A 22,064-nucleotide genomic window follows, 5' to 3' on the forward strand; every position below is an offset into this window, starting at 1 on the left:
ACTTGAAAAACACGATGTTCTCGTTGCACCTAGGAGAATAACCGTTAACACAGAATCCCCACCCGCTAGGTAGGTGATCATTCAAAACATGGCCTACACAAACTGGCCAAAGGCCCGCAGATCACCACACGGTCGCATGGTTGCTTGGATACCACTTGTAACATCCCGGCCTAACGTGGACCGGGAGAGGTTACTCATGATAGCTAACCAGGTTGTGTACGTGGCTCACAGATCAACACGTGTCCTTTCCAGCACATTTTGTCCTCACTCATGCGCTTCCCGGGAACCTTCCCAAAAGGTCCCCAATCCTAAAACTACTCCTAGTCAAGAACGCTTAACTATGGAGTGTTTTTTCATGAATAACCAGAAAATAAAGTGCACTTTATTGATATGAGTAGTTCTTTCAATATTTAAACACTAGTCATTTATGTTTATCAATGGACCTCTTCAACTAACGTGGGGTGTTACAAATGGGGATACTATCTATCTATCTATCTATCTATCTATCTATCTATCTATCTATCTATCTATCTATCTATCTATCTATCTATCTATCTATCTATCTATCTATCTATCTATCTATCTATCTATCTATCTATCTATCTATCTATCTATCTATCTATCTATCTATCTATCTATCTATCTATCTATCTATCTATCTATCTATCTATCTATCTATCTATCTATCTATCTATCTATCTATCTATCTATCTATCTATCTATCTATCTATCTATCTATCTATCTATCTATCTATCTATCTATCTATCTATCTATCTATCTATCTATCTATCTATCTATCTATCTATCTATCTATCTATCTATCTATCTATCTATCTATCTATCTATCTATCTATCTATCTATCTATCTATCTATCTATCTATCTATCTATCTATCTATCTATCTATCTATCTATCTATCTATCTATCTATCTATCTATCTATCTATCTATCTATCTATCTATCTATCTATCTATCTATCTATCTATCTATCTATCTATCTATCTATCTATCTATCTATCTATCTATCTATCTATCTATCTATCTATCTATCTATCTATCTATCTATCTATCTATCTATCTATCTATCTATCTATCTATCTATCTATCTATCTATCTATCTATCTATCTATCTATCTATCTATCTATCTATCTATCTATCTATCTATCTATCTATCTATCTATCTATCTATCTATCTATCTATCTATCTATCTATCTATCTATCTATCTATCTATCTATCTATCTATCTATCTATCTATCTATCTATCTATCTATCTATCTATCTATCTATCTATCTATCTATCTATCTATCTATCTATCTATCTATCTATCTATCTATCTATCTATCTATCTATCTATCTATCTATCTATCTATCTATCTATCTATCTATCTATCTATCTATCTATCTATCTATCTATCTATCTATCTATCTATCTATCTATCTATCTATCTATCTATCTATCTATCTATCTATCTATCTATCTATCTATCTATCTATCTATCTATCTATCTATCTATCTATCTATCTATCTATCTATCTATCTATCTATCTATCTATCTATCTATCTATCTATCTATCTATCTATCTATCTATCTATCTATCTATCTATCTATCTATCTATCTATCTATCTATCTATCTATCTATCTATCTATCTATCTATCTATCTATCTATCTATCTATCTATCTATCTATCTATCTATCTATCTATCTATCTATCTATCTATCTATCTATCTATCTATCTATCTATCTATCTATCTATCTATCTATCTATCTATCTATCTATCTATCTATCTATCTATCTATCTATCTATCTATCTATCTATCTATCTATCTATCTATCTATCTATCTATCTATCTATCTATCTATCTATCTATCTATCGACGTTTACATAATTTAACATGGTATTAGAGCTTCTTTCTTGAGAACATAATTTAAAATATTTTGTTAAGACCGTTTTAGGAGATGATACATTTTGTGTGTTGGTTTCTGTCAGACTTTAAAGATTATTTTATAAACCCTTGTTAGGTTCATAATTTGTAGTTGGACATTTCTAACAAGATGTACCTAAGAGTCTTAGGAATCCACTAAAGCTAGCCTGGCGTCGTTTAGATTTTTCTGTAATTAATTATGATTTTCACAATAGGACAGTTCTGTTTTGCAAAAGTTGTAAATCTTGCTTGTTAAGGATTTTTTGGCATTTTCGACCATTTATATCTTCCAAATGATTTAAATTTCTATTTCTAAATATTTCCTTATAAATGAATAGAATCTTTATTTCCTATAATATAGGATGAGACCAATAGAAGAGGTTAGCCCAAAATACAATCAAATCTTAAAAACACTCTAACTCATCTCCTTCACTAGAATGTAAAACTCAACCAAGTGGTGTTAGTCCAGTGGTAGCCAGGTTAAACCTTAAAGCTTGAAGAAATACAGGAGTTGAGAGGTCCCGGGTTCGACTACCAGCTGGGGCGATGATCACTTGGCCACTGCAGCCCCCGAAGGGGGTGGCTTATATAGTCCATGTGGTGGTGCGGGAATGCATGGGCCTGGGGGGATTCAACCCCCTTGTCATAAAAAAAATAGAATGTAAAACTCGAATCTTTCCAACTGTAAAAAAAAATCATCTCCTTCACTATGTCGTGCAAGATTATCCATTCACCAACTCTCCTTTCTTCACTCCATGTCCTCCACCGTTTATGAAGGCCGCATCCTCACCACCACCTCCTCTTCCTCCTCCTTTACTGCATCTGCGATCTATGTCTTCTCTATTTTGCGATTATCGTTCCTATTACCACCACTAATCAATTATAAATAGAAGATGAAGATTGTTACGGAGTGATAATCATAGTCGACAATCCATCGACGCCAACCACTACAAACTAAGTTTGGAAAATGATCAAAGCTCTAGATTTCAAAACTAAATACAGTACTTATAAACTTCTATTTATGGTTATAATTTGCGCACTCATGATTTTATAATGAAAAATTTGAGTTTAAGTTCAAAGTTTTTAACTTAAACCATGATGTTTTCAAGTTAAAACGTACAAAATTTTATGTTTTTTTATCTTAGATCATAAATGAAAGTCACTTAGAAAGTTTTTAAACTAAAGCTATGTGTTTTCAATTTAAAACCTAAAAAATTCAAACTTAAAATGTTGATTTTTACATTGGTGTTCCAATAATTTGACTTGATAATATATTCAAATTAAAACTTCCGTTTTTAAGTCGTTATTTACCATCTAAAATCCAAAGTGTACAAGACAATATAATTAGTTATTCTTCTAAAACAAGAAGTTTGTACTGTTAATGGTGGTAGCGTCAAATAAATGATGGAATTATTATGATAAGTATTTTGAGAATCTCATAAACAATACTTGTGTGAAATGCTATAAGAATTAGAAAAAGAGCCTTTTTCGTAAAAGTGAAGTGAATGTTGTAAGGAGTATGATACAGGAGAAGCATGAGTGTATGTTGAAAACGCAAGTTCGTGTCAGTCTTGACATTTCAGATTCGTTCACTTGATTTAAAAGCTCAATATCTCCGAACATATGGCTATTTTTGGTGTGATTTTTGTTGGAGATAAACGTACATGATGATAGCTTTCCAATAAGTGGTCATACGCCTTATTTGGGTAAGTAACGAAAGAGATATGATCGTTTTAAGTTGAGTTGTCCAGCTTCTACGCGGGTGATGAACTGACTCAAGTTTACTTCCCTAAATCGAGTAGTTTCCTTATTGTATTTTGCCTAATAAGTTTAATGTAGTGTTGTTTATTTCCTTTTTGTTCTTCCTAATTTTAGCAAGTTGTAATAAGGTAATTTTGCCAATTCTCTAAGGGTCAAGTTTAGGAAAGTTGTTTTTAGGCAGTTTTAGGAGTCGTCTTAGTCGGCCTAATCTACTATAAATAGAGGGCTTTGTATTAAGTTTAAAAAAAATTGAAGTTTGAGAGTTAATTCAAGTTTTATACTTGTGTGTTCTAATTGCTTGCGAGTTATTAGATTTATTATTTCGTTCTTGCGAGGGTGGGATAATACACATTCATCCTTGTGAGGTTGAGTGTCTGAGTGCCATTTGTGTTCAGTTTGGAGTTCCTTGTGAGGGAAGAGAGTTTTTCACTTCATATCCTAGTTTTAGTTGAGGGGTCTTGCGAGATTTTCACAACTAATTCATATTTTTATTGTTTTCGTTACTTATACATCAAAAAAATACCAAAAACACATTAATTCCGCTGCGTATTTTATTATTCAAAAATCAAATATCAAAATCCGAGTAGTTTTACATCAATTTGGTAAACTCTTGCTTATTTTATATCAAAGTGGTATCAGAGCCAGGTTTTAAATTTGTTTCTTAATAAATTTGTCTTGGGAGTTCATAATCATGTCTCGAAGGGAACTCAAACGTGCATTGAAGGCATGAGAAAAATATCAAAACGAATTGTTATGGGAGGACATGACTAGGACAATTGATCATCTTGCATCCAAATACGAAAATTGGAAACGTAGATACAATGAAACTTGTGAAATAAAGAAACAAGAGGCAAAGATTGAGTCTTTTGATGTCATTCACGAGGAACAAGAAGTGAAATATGTAGAAGATGTGGAGAAGAAGATGTCTGATCTTGTCAAAACGAACTTTCCTGAAGACTGTCAAATTCCGAATGATAAAGCAAAGGTGGAAAACGAGATCGTCACATATATTGTCGAGCCATTAGATGAAAGTGATCAAGAAGAAGATGTCATTGTAAATGAAATATTTTCTTTAGAGGAAGAATCTCGTATAGAAGGTACGTCGTTATTTGATCCTAACCTACCAATTATTTTTGACAAAGAATTTAAGGTAGATTATGATGAAGCTCACGTGGAAGAAACTAATCATACAAGTTATTACGATGCAAATCAAGATGATCTTAATCTTATGCCAATCTTGGGTGAGGAATTTATATACGATAAAGTTTGTTTGGATTCTCATATTAAAGAATCTTATCAATCACCACTTGATAAATCCATTGATAAGAAACTATGTAGTGGTAATTCTTATTTCTTGTTGGATTTAATTCTTATGGATGCTCATGATGATCTTGTTGTTTCGAGCAACTATTATTTGGATTTTGCTATGATTGTGCATGGAGGGTGGCGGGGTGGAAAGCACAAGAGAGGAAGACACAAACACAAGAGGACTTTCACTTATGATGCCTGCTGCAACTACAAATCAAACAAGCTTACAAGATTTGTGTTTGATCCTGGAGGGCATGATGTTAAAAATTTCATTGTCAAGATTTTGAAGATTAGAGAATGAATATTTTTGAAGAAGGGGAGAATGATACAGGAGAAGCATGAGTCTATGTTGAAAACGCAAGTTCGTGTCAGTCTTGACATTTCAGATTCGTTAACTTGATTTAAAAACTCAATATCTCCGAAAATATAGCTATTTTTGGCGTGTTTTTTATTGGAGATGAAAGTACGTGATGTTAGCTTTCCAACAAGTGGTCATACGCATTATTTGGGTAAGTAACGAAGAAGATATGATCGTTTTAAGTTGAGTTGTCCAACTTCTATGCGGGTGACGAACTAACTCAAGTTTACTTCCCTAAATTGAGTCTTATTATTAGTTTCCTTATTTTATTTTGCCTAATAAGTTTAAGCTAGTGTGGTTTCTTTCCTAATTTTAGCAAGTTGTAATAAGACAATTGTGTCAATTTTTAAGGATCGAGTTTAGGAAAGTTGTTTTTAGGTAGTTTTAAGAGTCCTCTAAGTCGACCTAATCTACTATAAATCGAGGGCTTTGTATTAAGTTTAAAAAAAATTGAAGTTTGAGAGTTAATTCAAGTTTTATACTTGCGTGTTCTAATTGCTTTATTGTAACGGAAGTAAATATCTTGGCAATTGACTTGGTTTAACAACCGGAATCGTGGGGAAGAATAGACAGCTAATGAATGGTCTCAGAGGTCCCATTTAAGTGAAATGTCCCACCCACTTCGAGGCACCAAGACAATCACAACTGTCAAGGTCTGCACACGATCGCAACCGTGAAATAATAATTGCCAAGATACCTGAAAGGTAGTAAAGTTGATCAAGCTCCTGTCAATATATGCGCATATACCCACTCCACAACTTCTTGGAACACGCAGCTCCTCAGCGACAGCTGGTCGACTACTATCCTAACGACAATCCCTCCACACGCAGCTTCGGGATGTACCGTCCATACTTGTATAGCATAAGCTCTCTAAGCATTCTTTCGTCACGTCAATCCCTAAATCGTACCAAGTTAGCGCCCAACATGTAGCATGAATGACTCACGGACGTCTCATAGAGACGATGATACATTAATATGCGGATCATCCAGACATATCGATAATATACTGACACTTGGCTCAGAGGTCCCATTCGAGGGGCATACCCAAGTTAACCAGAAGTGATACCATGGCTCAGAGGTCCCATTTAAGAGGCATAGCCAGGGTACCCGGGTTTAGCATACCGACTCAGAGGTCCCATTTAAGTGGCATGTTTGGCAGCTAAGATAACATAGCTAGGTTTCACCAAGGTCATCATAGTCAACTCACAGCTTAACTAATTTTTTAATTAGTCAGGGCATGACTAGAGACAAGTCCTTAATTTGGTATTTAATATTAACTAGGTCCTTATATGATCATATTGATTTACTCAAAAATTTAATGAAAAAGACGAGTATTTTAAAATGAAACTTCAAAGGCAATTTAGTCCAAAATATAATAAATTCATCAAAAATTGTTAGAAACCATCTTTACACTTTTTAAGGTTCTCAAAGATCCCTTTTAAAAAAAACAGTTTATAAAGTGTGTTGTTGGCCTGACTTTTAAAAGTGTTTTTGGACTTAAAAACACTTTTTGGCCAAACACGTCATTATTTATAAGCTAAAAAAATCTCAAAAATCAAAACATCATCTTTTTGCCCTTAAAAATAGAAGTAACAATTTGTTGCTTCTGCTTTTGAAAAATACATTTAAAAAATTAAGCTTGAAAAACAAAAACTCATTTTTACAGGGTGATTCCCCCACAATATTTTTGAACTCCTGAATTTTTTTCGTGAATTTTAGAAAGATACATAATTTACTGAATTTCGTACATTATTCATACATTATTCCGACTTGTAGGAATTTTATAAAATAGGAGAAAAATCGTATTACAAGGTCTGCGCCTAAAAAACCTATAAATTAGAAGGTATATCATATAAAAATTTCAGCTTCATACCATGCATGAAATGAAATGAGTGCAAATAAGAAGTTTCGACATTTTCCATAAGAGTTAATATACACCTAAAATTTTCATTTTTGACTTTGACTTAGTGGAGCTAACATGTGAGTGCATAGTAAATAATTTATTCAAGGATAGATTTTTTTATGTGAGGTAATAACACAATAAAAGCTTATAAACATAATAGGCACATTGTCAATTTTCACATTATAATTTATTCAAGTGATTTATTCAAGCTGAGCAAGTAACATGCATGTAACAAGCAATATTATGTTACACTAAATACATATATGAGACTAGTTAGAAAAATCTATCCTATCAAGATTTGTCTATTTGCCTCCTAATTAAATTACTAGTATTCTACAATTACGAGGCAAAGGATTACGTTAGGTTACCTTAAAGGTTATCCGGGTCTTGAATGTAATCAAAGATGCTTAGATCAACAAGCTCCTCCTCTTCCTCCTCTAATTTTCGATTCCATGACAAGAACAAAATAACAAACAAGTTAGTAATAATTTGAGTAAATTAACAATTACTCCCTTTTATATATCACTTTTCTAAAATAACTCCCTTATGAAAACTTTTTAATAATTTACTCACATAAAATGTTCTCAGGTAAAAAATTGCACCCATTTGCACAATCTGATGACATATTCCGTCAATATTTGAATTTTCTGATTAGAAGCCTAATTTTATGACGAAAATGCCCTTCTCTATATTCATCTTCTTCATTTGTCATTCTCATTATTGATGATCTTCATCACCTTCCTCTTTATTATACTAAACTACCCAGAAAAATCAACATCAAATTACCAAAAATCAATCAAAAACACATAAAAATCCTAATTGACCTAATTGAATCTGACAATACAAACCCAGAATACCAAATCGTAACAACTAATCGCTTCTCAAACACAACTCCACCGAATCGATACAGTATTCATTTCTTTCTCTTCATCATTTGTATTGTATTTAGCCTCAAAAACTTCTCTAAAACCCCATCTTTCTTTCCTTATTTTAATGAGATTTTTGTCTTCTTCAAGTTTACTCTCTTTAATTTCGGAAATTGCAGGCCCACTTCACAAATGTTTTACAGAATCAACATTGAAACAAGTTTTGTTTTAATTGATGAATTCTTATCCTTCCGTATGTTATGAAAATCTCTGCAAATTAAACAAAGTGTTTCTGGAAATAACAAAATCATGCACATTCCAGTTATTGACAAGAAGGAATGATGGGAATAGTGTCGACCGGAGATGTGATTCGTGTTGTGGTCACTACCCAGATGACAAGAACCCATCCATTCGACTCCGAAGTCGAATCCGAGTTCGGGTTAATAACATATATTTCTGGTATTTAGTGGTGGTTATGGGGGTAGTGTCGGGATTTTGAAGTGTGGGTTAGGAGGAAGAAGCAACGTAGAGTGGTGGTCCGGGAGAATCGCCGGCGGTGGGCGACCAAACTAGTGGAGTGAGGGCGATGTTGGTTGTGATTTGTGTTGGGTATTGAAATTTATGTGAAACACACAGTTTCAAACCCAGAAAGTTTAACAAATAGGGGGAATGGGGAAGAAGATAAGAATTTACACAGGGGCAAAACGGTCATAAAATCTCATTTTTCACCTGAAAGTGTAAATGGGTGTAATTTTTGACCTGAGAACATTTTATAGGAGTAAATTATTAAAAAGTTTTCATAAGGGAGTTATTTTAGAAAAGTGATATATAAAAGGGAGTAATTGTTAATTTACTCTAATAATTTATCTATTAATTAATCTAGTAATTATAATCAAAGAAGACTTAGAAAAGAGGGGATGAAAAGTATACAAGTTCTAACTTAGGTTTTGTGGGAGATGAAAGATGTGAGTAAGCAAATGTCGTAAGGAGTTTTGAGCAAGTGAAACAAAGTGTAGAACAAATAAGTGAACTTAGGTGATTTAAATAAGATGTCAATCTACTCCATGTGTTCAAAGTTCACGGATCATTTGCATGCAACTGAAATTTCTCACAAAGGACAATAGGCAAGTTTTGTGTAAGAATGAAAAGACTAGTCCATGCACAAGAATGTAAAAAAAAAAAAAAAAAAAAAAAAAAAAAAAAAAAAAAAAATTGATGGAAGATTAGACTCCTCGTAAGAATAAATGTCTTGGGGTAGAAAAAGGAGTCAAAAGTTGTTGCCCTCTTTAAATAAGGGAAGTAAAAACAATCATTATTTCTTTGCAAGGTCATCATGGAAGTAATTTATAAAGACCGTGATTTTATGACAACTCTTAGCACAAGCCAAGCAGGTCCAAGAGTTTAAAGTTGTTAATGGCAAATAAAAATATTACCATTGCGTCGGGCTCGGAAAATAATAAATTTAGGTTTTTGTTTCGCCTTAATCGGAGTCCGGATGAGCAATTAGGGGCCAAAATACGAAGCCGCATTAAAGTTACGTGCGAATGAAAAGTCGCAACTTACAACGATTGTTTCGAAGGTTGAAAAGGTATTAAATGTAATTTCAAGTTTCTCTTCTAAAATTATAATATCGGGATTAATTATATAAATATTTTATTAAAAAAATACGAGGTGTTACATATTAGATTTATTATATCGTTCTTGTGGGGGTAAGATAATACACATTCATCCTTGCGAGATTGAGTGCCATTCGTGTTCAGTTTGGAGTTCCTTGCGATTGCGAGGGAGGAGAGTTGCGTCATATCCTTTTTTTTTTTTTGAAAAACCTATAAAGGCTTATATCATATTACGTAAATCATGCGAAGCTACATCAACAAATTGTAGCGGGAAATCGTCCAACCAAATGCGCCTACCCATGCTCCATGGCCTAGCATGAGCAACTTCGTGAGCTAATCTATTAAAGTTTCTCCTAGAATGCGTAAAAGAAACAGAAACAAAATGGTTACAAAAATGTAAAATATCCGCATAAAAGATAAAAAGCTCGCTTCTTCCGCTCTTCTTCTTCCTCAAAGCTTGAACGACCTCGAGACAGTCACTCTCAACGACAATGCTCCGCTGCCCCCTTGTCCAAGCTTCCTTTAGCCCGAGAAGGATCGCCTCTGTCATATCCTATTTTAGTTGAGGGGTTTTGAAAGATTTTCACAACTAATTCATATCCTTATTGTTATAAAAAACAAATACCAAAAAAATATTAATTCCGCTGCGTATTTTATTCTTCTAAAATAAAATATCGAAATCCGAGTAGTTATACATCAATTTGGTAAAACTCGCGCTTATTTTATATCAAAGTGAGGTAAAGGTTTGGTAAAACTCGTTGTGACATCCTCATTCATTGCGGAAAAATAAACACGTAATTCTAGAATAAAACTGCATGGATATGTTTGTAATAGGTTCATTTGGGTAAAAACCTGTAATTTTTTTTTAAACCTGAACCTGTTATAAAAGTATCCAAATGGGAAGGTGTCAAACATGCAAGGTCTAAAATAAATCTCATAAATAAAACATCGCTAAAGTCGCGAAACAAAGTTATACAACCCAAATATGAAAAAGGGAGACATATGTCCCTAAAAAAAAGTATATGACATAAAAAGTGTTTAAGGGTCACAATAAAATAAAGCCAATCTAGGTCTCAAGGTTACTTTGCTCGCTAGCTCGTCCATGTACCCCATATATGCATCACCTACCTGTCAATCGCATTTTATACAAATACGAAAGCCACAGTCAGTGGGGAGTAACTCCGAGTTCTCCCAGCCACGAAATGTCATAATTAATATAACATGTAAACATAAGAATATGAATATGAATAACACATAGCCTTAGCATGTAGATGCTAGACAATCGTGCTTATCATGTGAACAACAAAATAACAACACATAGTCCTAGCATGTGAATACTAGACCGACTCATACTACACTATTATGTGAATCACATAACATCCAGGAATCCAAACTCTATCAACCATAGCCGGCTTGCATCTCACCTTTTATGATTCATATAATCATCAAACAAGAAAGGACAATATATCTAGAGACAGGCATAAGTTCTTAGGACAGTCAATAGTCACTCTGTAACTCGAGTCTATACCACGAGGTAAGGTAAACACCCTAGTCCTAAACCTGCGCAGACCTAGCGACATGCGGAAAATACCGCATCCAAGACCCATGATCACACACATGAGTACCCCTAAGGAGTCCACCAAAGGGTTGGCTAGTACTTAAGCTGACCACATACTTCTAAGAGTACGTCAGGAGGTCATGCCTAACTTGGATATAAGCCCACCAAGCTAAGACACAAAGGCTATTAAGCGGTGAACATACACTCGTCAAAGACTATAAAGGCCTATCTATGACGAAGGCCGAAATACTCACCTAGGACCTAGTCCTAGCTTGAATACTTTAGCCCACTCCACACAAGACAAGTAGGACACCCAATTAACCATAAGAGGGGCAAAGAGTCCAAACTTGCACACACACAAATGATCATACACACCCTAGCATATGAAAGACTACGCAAGAGCATATATTATTGACAATCCAACAATATCTCCAATATCAATAATAATCCAAATTCCAGCTAACCAACAGTACCATAATCCATGAGAACAAGCTAAAATGGCAGAGAGGCAACAAGACTCGAGCATAAGGCATCCAAAGCATCCAACAACCAACATGTGAAATGATAATCACAAATATCAAGGCATCAACCTAAAACATCCAATAACAACCAATCTCACCTCAAAGACAAACCCTCGACCCTAGTCCCGCGACGGGTCATTGGTCAAATCGAGGCTGACCGGTTTAAACCTAGTTTGACCAAACTCATTCGGTCAAACTGGCCCAGCTCAGAGTCTTGGCCTACTTTGGCCCAAATCACAAAATTCGTCACAATATCATTCTCATGCCATTTCCAATTTCTATCATGTGAAAGACTATCAACATAAGAAAATATATTCCAACTTACAAAATAACTAATTCCACAAAATTCTCGCATAATAAAATAGCATAAATAACCGTCTCACACAAGGGTAAACTTTTCTATAAATTTTAATCGATAAAACGACGACATTTACTCATACGGACTCCGAATTGAGTGATTCAAGTGGCTAAACCACCTAATTTTTCGATGCCATTCAATCTGTCATATTTTTGGAAACATTGGAAACCGTCTCGGTCCGGTACTGACGCGTTCCAGCCAAAATACGGACTTTTCACAACACATAATTCCTCATCCAAATTTGTTCCAAACAATAATATACAAATGGGTAACATAAACTAAACATAAGCATACTCATCTTACTCCATTCATTCATTTATCAACAAGATCGTCTCAAACAACAACAAACAACAACAAACGACAATAAACAACAACAAACAACAAATACAACTACTAATGTGACATTAATTCGTCGAGTAACTCGTAATAGTTACCTTAAGCTAGCAAAGAGACAAGTAATAACTTGAGAAAGCTTCTAAAACCCAAAATTACTCTTCATCTTCAACCTCATATGAATCACCTAACTCATCTTCAAATTCTTCACCTATAAGAACAACAAAAACACAATTATTAAGCTTAAATTCGAAACCCTAAAAAAAAGTGTCTTAAACAAAAATTGGGGGAAATGAAAATAAAGCTTACTAGGAGATGATGATTGAAGAGAGGATTCCAAATATATAATTTTTATGAGATTTGGTGGAGAAATGAACGATTTATGGTGGATTTAGTGATTGTAAGGAGAATTTTTAGTGGGTTTTTGGTGTTTGAGAGAAGGAGAAGATAGATTGAGTTATGGAGGAAATGGAAATTGGAAGAGAGGACAAATGGAGGGTAGGTGGCCAGCCAAAAGGCATGGGGAGATGGGTCATTTGTTTACGTTTTGGTTCGTTTCGACGGAAATTAGAAATATTCGTCGAACGCGATTTCCGAGAAAATTAAAGTTCTTAAACACGATTTTACTAAAAGATTAAGTACTCATATGCCCAATATCCAAACTCGTTTACCCAACGACCGTAAGAAATGGGAAAATCCCAATTTTACGACTTTTATCCGAAATCTATTTTATCAAAGGAAAAGGTTTAAATATAGTTTAAATCACTTTTAAACATTTCTAAACTATCAAAAATGATTACATTTCTTCAAAATAAAATAAGGTTATTTTTTATCAAATAAATTTTATTTCAAATAAATTAATATTAAATTAAAATAGATTAAAATATTACTCTTAAAATATAATAAAGGAACATTGTATATATGTAGGTCTATCTCTTTTAAATCAAGTAAACAAAATCTTCAAAATATGAACGTATGAAATATAAGTGTCTTTTCAATGGAACGGAATATCCTCGTCGGCCGTCCAAGAACATCAACATTCCAAATCAAAGACATAAAAATATATATTTTTACACCAACAAATGAGAAAACCAATTATCGGACGTCTCCAATAACGAGCTTTACCACTCATTGACGTTAAAACCAGTGGAAAACATTAAAACATTTCCAAAAGTCTTTAGTTCGAAACTCTATAAGAAGGATAATAACTCCACTAGCTATGACCAAACTCTAACTATGACTTTTAAACAACTAGGCAAGGACTACTAACGCGGAGAGTATTTAAGAGAAGGAGAGGAACACTCGAAAGGATAGCTAAAACTCACAAGAATTAGATAAAGGAAAGAGAATCACCTCACGAGAAAAGTTCGGGATATTTAGCTAACATAGAAGATTCAGGCTCCCAAGTTTCTTCTTTGACATTTCCACAACGCCAAAGGATACGAACTAGGGGCACAACTTTGTTTCTAAGTTGCTTGTTTGCCCTTTCGAGGATTCGGATCGGCCTTTCTTCCAAAGCCAAGTTAGGTTCCAAATCTGGGATTTCTTCTTGAATAACATGGCTCGGATCACTAATGTACTTCCTCAACTGAGATACATGGGAGACATCATGAACCTTGCTCAAATTCGGGGGCAACTCTAAACGGTAAGCAACGGGACCAATCTTCTCAAGCACACGGAAAGGTCCAATGTATTTGGGACTCAGCTTTCCTTTCACGCCAAACCTTTTCACCCCTTTCATAGGTGACACCTTAAGGAATACTCGATCATCAACCTCAAAGGCAAGTGGTCGACGACGGACATCGGCATAAGATTTATGTCGGTCTTGAGCGATTTTCATACGCTCTCGAATGATCTGAACCTGATTGATGGTCTCAGTCACCAAATCGGGTCCCAACACATGAGCATCTTGGACTTGATCCCAACAGACCGGACTACGGCACTTCCTACCATACAAAGCTTCATAAGGTGACATCTTGATAGAAGTATGATAGCTATTGTTGTAGGAGAATTCAACAAGAGGTAAGCACTTCTCCCAAGAAGTGTGGAAGTCTAAAGCACAAGCACGGAGGAGGTCCTCTAAAGTCCGGATAGTCCTCTCGATCCGCCCATCCGTAGCGGCATGAAAAGCGGTACTCATCGGTAGCTTACTACCCATGGCTTCTTGCAAAGCGGTCCGAAACGGGAAACGAGAATCTAGGGTCACGATCTGAAACTATATCCTTAGGCACTCCATGGTAGCGTACTATCTCCCTCACATAGGCCTCAGCTAGGACATCTGTGACAAGTACTGTGGGTGAAGGCGAACAGTCCCAGGGGTCATTTACGCAAGCGTTGGGTTCACCGGGGTTTGTTGCTGCTTGGAATGCGCTTGGCAAAAAGTTGGATGCACTTGTGAATGTGGAAATGGTGCAGGCGCCTTCATTTTCCCTTGGCCTTGATGACATTGGCGTTACTAGTCAGAGAACCTGCCCGACTAACACCCGCAGTAGGGGGAGGAAATCAGCTGCCCCAAAGTAGTAGACATGTCATGGTTGGATGTTGTTTATGGGCCTAATGTATGGCCTTATTTTGGATAATTATGGCCCCGATGGATGGCCTTATTTTGGATATTAGTTATGGCCCTAATGTATGGCCTCATTTTGGATCTTAATTATGGCCCTGTTGTACGGCCTTATTTTCGGACATGTTCACTGGGTTTGTTAAATATTTGTGTTTGTATAGCTATGGCTTCTTTGTTTGTCATATATTTGTGTTTCCCCTCCCTTATATGGGTATTTTAAGTTATGCCATTTCGTATAAAAAAAAAAGGAACAACTTAGGACCAAAGCAGATGGTTTATAGTTTGAACAATTATGTTACCATGTTCTATTTGGTAACATATGTTCCAAGAATAGTGTCTAGACTATCAAAGGTCAATGTCATATCCTTTCATAGCCTGAATTAGACCTGGCAAACAGATCAGGTCGTGTCGGGTTCGTGTTCGTGTCACATGTAAACGGGTCATAATCCCTCCAACCCAAACCCGACCCAATTAAATCTCGTGTCGTGTTCGTGTCGACCAACTTACATAAATGGGTCATAAGGCCTCAACCCTAACCCGTTAATTTCGTGTCGGGTTCGTGTCGTGTTTTCGTGTCACGTCTATATTTTGAAAGTTTAAGTATATTTATGTGATGGAGGATTAAGAAAAATTAGGATTAATTTAGTAAACAGGTCATTCGTGTCGGGTTCGTGTTTAGAGAGGTCAACCCTAACCCAACCCAATTAAATATCGTGTCGTGTTTGTGTCGACCCACTTACATAAATGGGTCATTAAGTCTTAACCCAGACCCGTTAATTTCGTGTCGGGTTCGTGTCGTGTTTTCGTGTCGTGTCATTGTTTGCCACCTCTAGTCTTAGTTTGAAGGTAAGATTGTTGATTTTTTTTTTTTAAATAAATTTGTTAATTTTAAATTTCTTAATACGTGTAATATTCCGTTTGAATAAGAATTTCACACGAGACGGTCTTAAATTTTTGAAGCGGTTTTGAAGCGATTTTAATAGAATTATAAAAAAAAAGTGATTAGAATAAATTATCTAAATAAATTAGAGAAAAGGGCAAAATTAGAATAAAAATTGAAATTTAGGGGCGAGATGAGTAATTGAGGGGCGATCTTTAGCAAACCCCTAAAGTTTGCAACTTTAAACTAATCTAACGACATAACATTAAAAAGAATTAAGACTAAACATACTTAAGCTAACACATGACACACAAAATTACTCTACACATAAGATTGAGCATAATTTAATAATAAAGTTTGCAACTTTAAACAAATCTAACAACCTGACATGAATGAATTAAGACTAAACCCCTCTTTTCCTATTTAATTACAAAACCCCAACTCCCAATTTAATTACAAGTACAAAACCACTTTCTGCGCTAAAACTTCCAAGTTCAAAGTAAACCATTTTATGCGTTTTACAAATTCCAGATTTTTGTTTCTCCATAACCTAACTCTTAACCAGCCTTCTCTTCTTACGTTTTTTTGTTAATACCTCAACATCAATGCTAATCCACATCATTAGTCAAAACAGGGAGTTAATTATAAAAATTGAACCTGGGTAATTGAACATTAATCAAAATGATTGATAGAAATAAATAATGAAGTGGAAATCAGACAAACCTGAAATATTGAGACTGTTGTGTAATACCTTAGATCTACGGAGTAATATGTTACTCCCTCCCAGCTTTCACCCAGCAAAAGTAAAATAAATGGGTATCTAATTGTGAAGTAAGGGTAAAAAAGGAAAAAATAAATGGGCACAAATTCTTATATAAGACCTATATTTAGGTAAGACTAATCCAATAGCATAAAGCCCGACAAAATTACTTAATAAAAAATATGAAATTTGGTGGAGAAATGAAGGATTTATGGTGGATTAAGGGATTGTAAGGAGGATTTTTAGTGGGTTTTTGGTGTTTGAGAGAAGGAGGAGATAGATTGAGTTATGGAGGAAATGGAAATTGGAAGAGGGGACAAATGGAGGGTAGGTGGCCAGCCAAAAGGGATGGGGAGATGGGTCATTTGTTTACGTTTTGGTTCGTTTCGACGGAAATTAGAAATATTCGTCGAACGCGATTTCCGAGAAAATTAAAGTTCTTAAACACGATTTTACTAAAAGATTAAGTACTCATATGCCCAATATCCAAACTCGTTTACCCAACGACCGTAAGAAATGGGAAAATCCCAATTTTACGACTTTTATCCGAAATCTATTTTATCAAAGGAAAAGGTTTAAATATAGTTTAAATCACTTTTAAACATTTCTAAACTATCAAAAATGATTACATTTCTTCAAAATAAAATAAGGTTATATTTTATCAAATAAATTTTATTTCAAATAAATTAATATTAAATTAAAATAGATTAAAATATTACTCTTAAAATATAATAAAGGTCTTCAAATTTACGGAGTGTTACACTCGTGCTTATTTTTTATATCAAAGTAAGGTAAAGGTTGAAGAGGGAGAGAGAACGTAGTGTAGTTACTTTGATTTTTTTTAGTTGGTTTGAATTGTAATGCTATCTACCTACTGCAGATGTGTGCGTAGTTACTTTGATAAAGTTATGCTCTTTGGTCAATAAGTCTTGCTTCTGACGGGTTATCCGTCACAAGCTTGCGACGGGGCGAATAGTAGTGTTTTAGTGGAAACGGGTTGTGAGGTGATGTGGGACTGCTGTCAGCGTTTTGCATGGGAAATGAAAAGAGATGTTGAGAGAAATTATTAATTAATTCATCCTTCCCAAAGCAAGAAACCGTCCACTTTTCATTTTGAAAACCAACCATATTCATAATTATTTCCACATTTACTCCTCTTCATTCATCGTCACAACTTTCTTTCTTCTCTCTTAATCCTCTATCTTCATATTCTCATAACATAACCACCTAAAATACCCATAAAATCAACCAAAGTCATCATAATGCCAACGAAACAAGCAGCAAGAAGGGGGCCAAATAAGAAAACTACTAGAGGTTCAAAGATGGATGATGCAGGAGAAGGTAATGATCTGTTTTTTTATTTAGTAAAATAGTTTGGTTTGGTTCATATTTTCAAATGGTTTCAATTTCAACTGGTTTGGTTCATATTTTCAATTTCAATTATTCCTACTTAGTGGGTTTCTTTTTTCAATTATTCCGATGTATCGTTTACTTAGGGTTCATTAATGTTGTTTGTTCATTTTATTGTTGTTAGGTTTAGTGAATGAGGTTCAGGCAGAAGGCAGAGGAAAGAAAGTTGTGGCCGCAAAAGTGAGGGGAAAAGGTAAAGCGATTGTGGCAGAAGAGGATGTGAACGAGGATGCGAATGAAGATCTTGCATGTCAGAGAAAGGGGACGAAGAAGAAGGTGACGTTCAGCATTGGTAATAGTAAGGGGAAGGATAAGGCTGTGGAGGAAGAGGAAGAGATTGAGGAGTCGGGTGAAGAAGACGCTGATGAAGATGAACAGGCGGATGATGATGAAGAAGGCAAGTTTATGGTTTATAATTTTGTATTTACATTTTTCACTAATTTGTTGTCATCCTAATAATATTTTCTTTCGCCATACAAAGATCGTGTCAATGCCGCTGTCAATATGGCGGTAATGGTTGGGAAAAGCGCGCCGAAGAAGAAAACGGTGTCAAAGCCAATGGAGGTAACTAAAGGTAAAATCTTTTCCTAGTAAATGAGGTGAATGGTCTATGGAATATTTTATGTGACCATTTTTTATGTGTATGTTACAAATCTGAAGTGGTTACAAATGGATCTATGTTGTGCACATTTCGTGTGCTAAATAGTTGTAATTGTGCAGATCGTCCACTAAAGCCGAAGGCATTGAAAGTTGTAAAGGGGAAGGCCGAAGTTGGTGAGGGATCCAAGAAGCGGAAGGGGGATGACTCTTCTCTTGTGGTGGGAAAGTAAGTTATTAACCTCATTTTTTGTGTGTTCTTTGATTGAGAATGTTTCTTTCATTTAGATAAATGTTTATATGTTGATAAATTGTCACCATTTTGATGTGTTTTGATTGAGATAAATGATTATATGTCTTTCTTTGAGATAAAAGTGTTGTCAATTGGGTGTTTTTTTTCTAGTGTGTTTTGATTATAAAATGTGACCAAATTGATTAGGAATATTGGCATGGGACAGTATTTGGGATAAATTTTTTGGATTATTTGGGATAAATTTGTGTCAGTTGATTAACCACCTTTGTGATTACTTAGGTGGATTATGTAGTTAGGTTAAAATAAGCAAATATATATGAACTGTAGATGTAATGCTGCATGATTTTATTTGTCACAATTTTTCAGTTTATTGTAGCATTATTTAAATGGTGTCAAAGTATTGTGAATTTGGTGTCTTTTTTTGGTGTGTTTTGAATGTAAAATGTGACCAATTTGGTTATGAATGTTGGCATCTGACAGTATTTTATATATGGTGAAGGAAGTGTAATTGGAATGGTGACAATTTTTTGATTAATTGGGCTGAATTTGTGTCTGTTGATTAACCAGCTTTGTGATCACTTAGGTGGATTCTGTAGTTAGGTTAAAAAAAGCAAATAAATATGGACTCTATATGTAATGCTACATGGTTTTATTTGTCACCATTTTTCATTTTATTGGAGCATTATTTGAATGGTGTCAAAGTTTGTGAATTTGGTGTCTTTTTGGGGTTTGTTTTGAATGTAAAATGTGACCAAATTGGTTAGGAATGATGGCATCTGACATTATTGTATATATGGTGAATGAAGTGTAATTGAAATGGTGACAATTTTTTGATTAATTGGGAACAATTTGTATCTGTTGATTAACCTGCTTTGTGATCACTTTGGTTTATTATGTAATTAAGTTACAATAAGCAAATAAATATGGACTCTATATGTGACACCCTCATTTATTGCGGAAAAGTAAACACGTAATTCTACAGAAAAACTGACAGGATGTGTTTGTAATAGGTTCAATTGGGTAAAAACCTGTAATTTTTAAAACTTTTCTAAACCATTCACAAACATTTCCAGAAGGAGGATGCCAACACCTGCAAATGCTAACAGACTAATTTACATAACTATGCTAAAGCTTCGAGAATAAAGTGATACAAACCAAAGAAAAAGAGGGAGACATATGTCCCTAAAATGTATGTGACATAAAAAGGGTTTAAGGGTCACAATGAAATAAAACCAGTCTAGGTCCCAAGGTTACTTTGCTCGCTAGCTCGTCTATGTACCCCATATATGCATCACCTACCTGTCATTCGCATTTTATACAAATACGAAAGCCACGATCGGTGGGGAGTAACTCGAGTTCTCCACCACGAAATGTCATAATTAATATAACATGTAAACATAAGAATATGAATATGAATCACACAATGCCTTAGCATATAGATGCTAGACAATCGTGCTTATCATGTGAACAACAATATAACAACACATAGTCCTAGCATGTGAATACTAGACCGACTCAAGCTACACTATCATGTGAGTCACATAACATCCAGGAATCCAAACTCTATCAACCATAGCCGGCTTGCATCTCACCTTCTATGATTGATAGAATCATCAAACAAGAAAGGGCAATATATCAAAGACAGGCATAAGTTCTTAGTACCGTCAATAGTCACTTTGTAACTCGAGTCTATACCACGAGGTAGGGAAGGTAATCGAACCGGTATCTTGGCTCAGCGGTTACTATTAAGAAAACATGGCCAAGAGACAACACAACCCTAGCCTAAAATCTGCGCAGACCTAGACATGCGGATACACACCACCGCACCCAAGACTCACAACTTTTTTTAAAACAAAGTGAAGTGAGTACCCTAAGGACACCACCGAAGGGTTGGCTAGTACTTAAGCTGACCCCATACTATCAAAATTAGTACCTGAGGTCATGCCCCAACTTGGATAAACATCCACTAGTCAGGAACACAAAGGCTATCAAGCAGTGAACATATACTCGTCAGAGACTATAAAGACCTATCTATGATGAAGGCCGAAATACTCACCCAGGACCTAGTCCCAGCTAGTCCCAGCTTGAATATTTTAGCCCACACCACACATAACTCACCACACAAGTCAAGTAAGACACCCACTTAACCTTAAGAGGGCAAAAAGTCCTACTTATCAATATAAATTCTAGCATTCTATCATGTGAAAGGCTTATAATGTCTAATTACAGCATACAATCCCAACAGAATCCTCAATAAGTATTCAATACTAATTTCTAATTCTAACAATAGTAACCATATTAAAGGCTTCAGGGGAAACTAGGGCCATTTCTACAAAATAAGAAGCTATTTAAATTCAACTAACTAAATAAGAAGCTATTTAAATTCAATTAACTACACATGTGAAACAGAGATATAATAAATGGCCTAAAACAAGAAAAAGGCCGATTATCTAATTCATTCAACCGAATTTTTACCCGCAACCCCACCTGCGGCAGTGCGGGTTAAATTGCGGCTGACCAATCACTCAATTAACTGACATCGCATCAGTCAAAGGGACTAAGGCTCAGTTTTCGGCACAATCAACAAAACATTACCATTATCCCTATACAATTCATTCTGAGCCTATTATTTACAAATTCAATTTATAAACTATCCTAACATGTGATAATTATCAATATAAGCAAAATTTTTACCAACCTTATTATCTTTACTACTAACATTATTCATTCACCTAAACACTTATCAAACAACAGGCACACATTAACTACTAATGTGACATTAATTCGTCGAGTAACTCGGAATAGTTACCTTACGCTAGCAAAGAGACAAGTAAAAACTTGAGAAAGCTTCTAAAACCCCAAAATTACTCTTCATCTTCAACCCCATATGAGCCACCTAAAATAATTATGTGAAAGGACGATATTAACGAATTATCTTTATATAAAATATGAGACGTAAATTAATTTAATTATATTTTAAATAAACCAAACTAGCGTCAAAACAATTTATAGATACGGCCCAAACTCGCGACTTAGCCAGGCCACTGCCTAGGCCACGGCCAGGCCACAGCTAGGCCAACATTATA

General features: G+C 34.9%; 1 long non-coding RNA gene across 2 annotated transcripts in view; it reads right to left on the reverse strand.

Moving 5' to 3' along the window:
- Positions 1-10,787: 10,787 nt before the first annotated feature.
- LOC141652392 (uncharacterized) overlaps positions 10,788-22,064 on the reverse strand; it is a 278,323-nt gene continuing 267,046 nt past the window's right edge. The window contains exons 3-4 of one of the 2 annotated variants that reach the window (XR_012547184.1): positions 21,788-21,874; positions 10,788-10,873 (exon numbers count right to left, since the gene is read on the reverse strand). This is a non-coding gene — a long non-coding RNA (uncharacterized LOC141652392). Of the gene's footprint in view, positions 10,874-21,546; positions 21,875-22,064 lie in introns of those variants that run through there. The other variant, XR_012547183.1, reaches the window with a different exon arrangement.

This window comes from Silene latifolia, chromosome 4 (genome assembly GCF_048544455.1).
Source record: "Silene latifolia isolate original U9 population chromosome 4, ASM4854445v1, whole genome shotgun sequence".
Taxonomy (NCBI): domain Eukaryota; kingdom Viridiplantae; phylum Streptophyta; class Magnoliopsida; order Caryophyllales; family Caryophyllaceae; genus Silene; species Silene latifolia.